Below are 6,000 nucleotides of genomic sequence, written 5' to 3' on the forward strand. Positions count from 1 at the left end.
TAATTTATTAATATTATAGAGAAATTTTTTTCAATCATCACATGTTAGAAACAATATCTTATCAACACTCTATCAACTGAGTTCATCACACAATTATTTTAGTGTAAATTATATTTCTCGTGTGGTTTGTAAATTGTTAAAATAGTAATATATAACAAATTTTTCTTATCATTCAAAATTTATATCTTTTCAACTCTAAAATTTTCTTATAATGATATTATTACACTCATAAAGTTCGTAAATATATTTCTGTTTGTTCTGAAATGTGGCAATTATGATGTTTATTATAAAGGCAAATAGGGAATTATTAATGTGGTATATTTGATTAAAGTTTTGAAAAAGTGAAATGAGGAATCTCGTACAACTGACACATGCATCTATTCTATTCTAGTAAAAGAACAAATAACATTTCCGGACTTTATTCTTGTTTGCCGGCCTGGTTTGATGAACCCACACTATTAAATAGGAATTAGGAAATGGCCCCATTTCCTATTTATAGTGTGGTTTTATCAAATAAATAGGACTGGTCCCACTCACGTCCACTCGTCCAGTCATTTCAAATAAAAGAAAACACAAAAACAAAAACAAAATAAGTCGTTAGAAATCTCATTAGACATCCATACTAGTTGTAGTTTTTTTTTTTTTTTTTTTTTTTGGGATTTTTATAGATACAACTAGAAAAGTAAAGATGAAAAGGGACAAAAAAAAAAAAAGAAGAAGAAATTAAATGTCAGAACTGAAAAATAAAATAAAGAGAAGAGTTTACGCGCCCAAAAAGGCATGCACATTATGTTATGGATCAAGGTTCATGTTAACGATTTAAAAATTTTTTGTTCATAATTTTAGAATTCTATATTTACAATTTTAAATTTCAGTATACAAAATTATACTACATTCGTCCCAAAATGGTTGTCTGGTTCGTTTAACGAGGCTTGACTGAAGTAATTTTTAATCCAATTTTTTATATTATTAAGTTTAGCATTAATATATAAAATTTATATATTTAGAAACTACATTAAAAGTACTATTAAACACAAAAAATTAAATTTAAAAATAATAAAAAATTACTAAAGAAAATAAGCAAAGAAAGAAGAGTTGGTTTGACCAATGAATAGTAAATAGGACAGGTAAAATGAGACAGAGGGAGTATTACTCAATATTCAATATTTTTGAACTCTATATTCACAAATTTGTTATATAGATTCAAAAATTGTGTAATACTATTGAATATAAAGTTCTGAAATTATGAACATAGAGTTCTGAAATTGTGAACATGGAGTTCTAAAATTGTGAACATGGAGTTCTAAAATTGTGAACATAAAGTTTTAAAATTGTGAATATAGAATACTAAAATTGTAAACATGGACTAGGGTTCACCTTGCAAGGTGGACCCGGGTTCATGACATAACAACATGCCCTCTAGGCGCCTTTGTGCGCTCAACCAACGTTACACGCGCAAGACCAGAAGATTAATATATATCTTCTCTATCCTCCCAGGGATCACAAAATACCCATTCCTAGTGCAAATGCAATTTATCATCTCTCATCTCTCATCTCTCTTCCAAATCACACACTCTCACTTCTAACTCATCTAGTTGGGTTAGAGCAACCTCATTAGTTGATGTACTTTTTTAAAACTTTTTTTATAGGTCTCGACATGCATCCACCTCAACATCTATTATTACGTCACTCAAACTCAATGCAAAAATCTTTTTCCCTATCGGTTTAAAGTTTTTTATGGACTCACCAATTGACAAAATTAATATTATAATTAATTATTTATTTATTATTATTTTAAAAATTATAATTGTTAATTATTATTATTTATATTTAAATTAAACATGTTAAAATTTAATATAATTTAATTAATAATTATACATTTAATAACAATATTACATTTAAAAATTAAATACAAACTGCATAAATTTTTAAAATTTTATGTTATAAAAAATGTAAAATGTAAAAAGAAAAAAAGAGAAAGAAAATAACTGGCTGGTGACATTTATATTGGAACCCATCGGATGAAGATAACTAATACTACGTAATCAATTACCACATCAAGATGTAAAAGTAAGAAAGTAGAAATAAGAAGTAATATAGTAGAACTTTCATATATAATAGTTCACGAATCATACATATATGGGAGAGAAATTTTTTTTTTGAAAGAAATAAAAAAATATTTTTAATTATATGTTCTCATGTGATGTTAACCTCCATTTTTAATTAGTCCTGACATTTGGTGGGAGGAATTGTAATTTTGTTTCCTAATCTTAACAAAGTGATTTTTTTTTTTTTTTCAGTTTGATTAGATATTTAGATTGTTACAATTGTTTAGTTGGCAGAAACGACTTTTGAGGAATGAAATTTAAATTACATAACAAAGAAATTACTATAGAATATTAATTTTATTATTTAGTTTGTAGGAATATTGAATTAATTAAGAATAATGAGTATAAAAACTAACATGCTCCTAGAATATAATAATTAATAAAGATGTATAATGATAATTTTGTCTCACAAATGTCTCGAACATTTCTTCATCAATGCATTTGAAATTGAAATACCGAAGGAGAGGTAAGGAATTTATTTTTCTCAATTTAAAGAATTCAAATTAAATTTCATTGAAATTAAAAACATTCTTCCATGAACCAAACAACAACAACAACAACAAAAAATAACACATTAGAGAGCATTTAAAAAAAACCATTAGAGATAAATAAAATTTAAATTCCTTCATTTTTTAGAATTATAATTTCTAACCTCCCTCCCATGAGGAATTTGAATTCCATGATGTTGGAAAAAAAAAAAAAAGAATAACTTTTCAAGATAAAAATATCGATCTCTCCCGAATTGATAATAAAATAAATTGATTATTATAATTTATGATTATTATAGTATTGAAGTTATAATATATTATAATTTATTATAATATTTTAAATGTAATTCATTTATAATTTATAATTTATCATAATAATGTTATAATTATTATTATAATATTTTTATTGTTGTTGTTATTATTATAATTATATAATATAATATGTTTTATAATATTAATTATTATTATTATTATTATTATTATTATATATGAACATTTTGGTATTTGCATTATTTATTCACTTTCAGTCTCATGTAAATTAAACCAAACACTAAAACAAAAATTATTAATAATCTATTCTCACAAACCAAACAATGAAATTTGAATTTTCTTTATGCCTATGTTATTTCTCTTCTATGGAATTGCAATTCCCCTCCCGTCGCAATTTCCTCATAGCAAACAAATAAGCATTTTTTTAGTTAATTAGGAGTTTAATTTGTATCCTTTACTCTTTTATCTATTTTAAAAAGTTACTTCATATGAATTAATTAATTAGATCAATATATTTTTAAATAAAATGTTCTTAAACATAAGTGAGAAAAAAAATTACTGCGTATCATTTTTGAAAAATCTGAATTTGAGAAGGCTTATCCAAGAACAACATTTTACTGGACATACCAATATTTTAAGAAAGAATTTCTTATTTATGAAAATATCTTAATTTGAGTTAATTAAGCTTTGGTTGTGCACTAAATAAATCCCGTAAGGTAAACTAGTCTAGATAACTTCGGAAGGTAAGTCAGTTTAGGTTATTCATAAGTACCCAGTAGGCTAATAGGTCACCGCTTTCATTGAGAGTACGTTGTACTTGAAATCTTGTGATTATCAAGTTAATTAAGAGTTTGACCAATTTTACTGGGTTGCCCTTAATTTTTATTTTTACAATAATAAGTTCATTTTTATAAGTTTTAAGTGTAAAAAAGTTATTTATTTATTTATTTATTTATTTAAGCTATGATCTCTTATCTACTTAAGTAAAACAAGTACTAATTAAAATTGGATCAAACACCTTTCTTTTTTAAATGTGAAAATAGTTTTAGCCATAAGTACATGTCTTTAAGGCAAAGTAACACTAGGAGAGCTATTCAAATGAGGTTGATCAAGGTTCCGATCTATTAATCATATATTGTAAGGCGAGGGTTAGGTGAAGTAAATAGTCTCGCTCATAGACATAAAAAATCAAAATGTATTCATTACTCTAAATCCTTAATTAAATTAGAATATATTACAAACCTAGCTTGCACTTTTCTCATTAACTAGGGTTTGCAAACTCAATACATTGCATACAAGCTATCAAGTTGACCCTACTATATATACACTTCCTTTCAAGAAATATAGTAATATACCATTCTCCTACTGTTCTTCCTCTTGCCCTTGCTTCCATGCCCCTTTTTTAGCAAGCATTATATCTGTTCACACTTCTGCCCATGTTACTCCAATTATTCAATTTACTATTCTTTTTATTGGAACCTTTGGAACACAAGTATAATGTAAGTGTATTCGAGCCACATCAATTGTTTGGTCGACTGATTGGTACGTCCTTTTCAAATATTTGAAGAAACTGGTTAAGTGTATTCAAATCACATCAACTATTCGATCGACAGATCAGATGGACTTGTCATTTTCAAGAACTTGAGGAAACTAATGAAGTGTATTCATGTCACATCAACTGTTTGATTGACTGACTTTTTCAAAACGTCTGAAAAACTAATTAAATAATTGCTTGCTTGTTTAATTTGATTGGGAATATATTTGATTTTCTAAGTTATGTCAATATATACCTAAGTTGCACATGTGTTTGTGACAACAAGTTGCCTTGGTGGACAAATTGTACTCCCTCCATATAGTGTCACAAGTTGTCCTAACAATATTATGATCCATGTAAAATTTCCATATTTATTACTTCATACATATAAAAAATGTTTTTTTTTTTAATTTGAAAATTGAAATAAAAATAAGTGTACATTAAATATGAAGGAAATAGATTTAAAAAAAAGTTACAACTTAATCATTGTGCTAATAGATCTGATCTATTAAATTCATGTATTTTTTAAATAAAATATTTAATTACAATAAATAGGAGTTTTTGAATGAAATATGAAGAATTTGAATGGAGAAAATTAGTTTACCTTAGTAGTTAAAGTTGTAAGGCGACATTTATTTAATGCACACCCTTATGTAGAAACTGTGGGTTTTCCTTGTCATTAAAAAAAAAAAAAACTAAGAATCAAATTATTGTGAGTTCAAAATGGCGAGAAATAATCATTTACGGTGGTGCATTCAAGATCCTTTGATGGCGGAAGCAATGACAACTCAGGAACCTCTCGCATGGATCAAACACCATGACTTGACGTATGTTAGAGTGGAATCAGATTGCCTTAATTTTTGCTATAGTATGTCAAATGCCGGTATCGATCGTTCATAATTTCATATGTAGGCACTATAACTCAAGAGTATCAGTGTCTTGTTTATTCTATTATTGGTTGTGAGGTCCAGTATATTTGTAGAAATAGAAATCAATCTGTCCATATCCTTGTTAAGGTTAGTCGGGCTTCGTCATCTCACTCTAATAAGTAGACTCACAAAGCTTCAAACTTTTTTACTGCATTGCTTTAATAATATTATGTTGCAAAAAAAAAAAAAAATTATATTGTAATCACTAACTAACTTCCAATCATGATCATTTGTCTCATGGATCACATAGTTTTAAGATTCCACCCATAGAATAAAGCCTAATAAATAAACTCTATATTTGCTGAAATTATATTGCTAGAGTTGTATGGGTTGAATTTGTATAATTAATTTATTACTTTATTCTCTTCATCCCTAAAATGTAAACAAAATTAGATGAAATTAAAAAAATAACATATTTTTAATTAGAAAAATTATTTTATTAATTTAAGTACGCTATTTGCTTGCAAAAAAGTTGATGCTTACAATATAAATGATCAATCGACATGATTCCAAATATTGAATAAATAATTTATTAACTTTTTGAAGATACTTTACTTTATGTACCTCCAAAATTGGACAATAGATTTAATATACTTTCTTCTCATTTGCTTTTATTCACACAATATCCTTTAACAAAAGGAAAAATAGTTTGGTGTTGTTTCGGTAGAAAT

This window comes from Ipomoea triloba, chromosome 2 (assembly GCF_003576645.1).
Source record: "Ipomoea triloba cultivar NCNSP0323 chromosome 2, ASM357664v1".
In the NCBI taxonomy this organism is placed as follows: domain Eukaryota; kingdom Viridiplantae; phylum Streptophyta; class Magnoliopsida; order Solanales; family Convolvulaceae; genus Ipomoea; species Ipomoea triloba.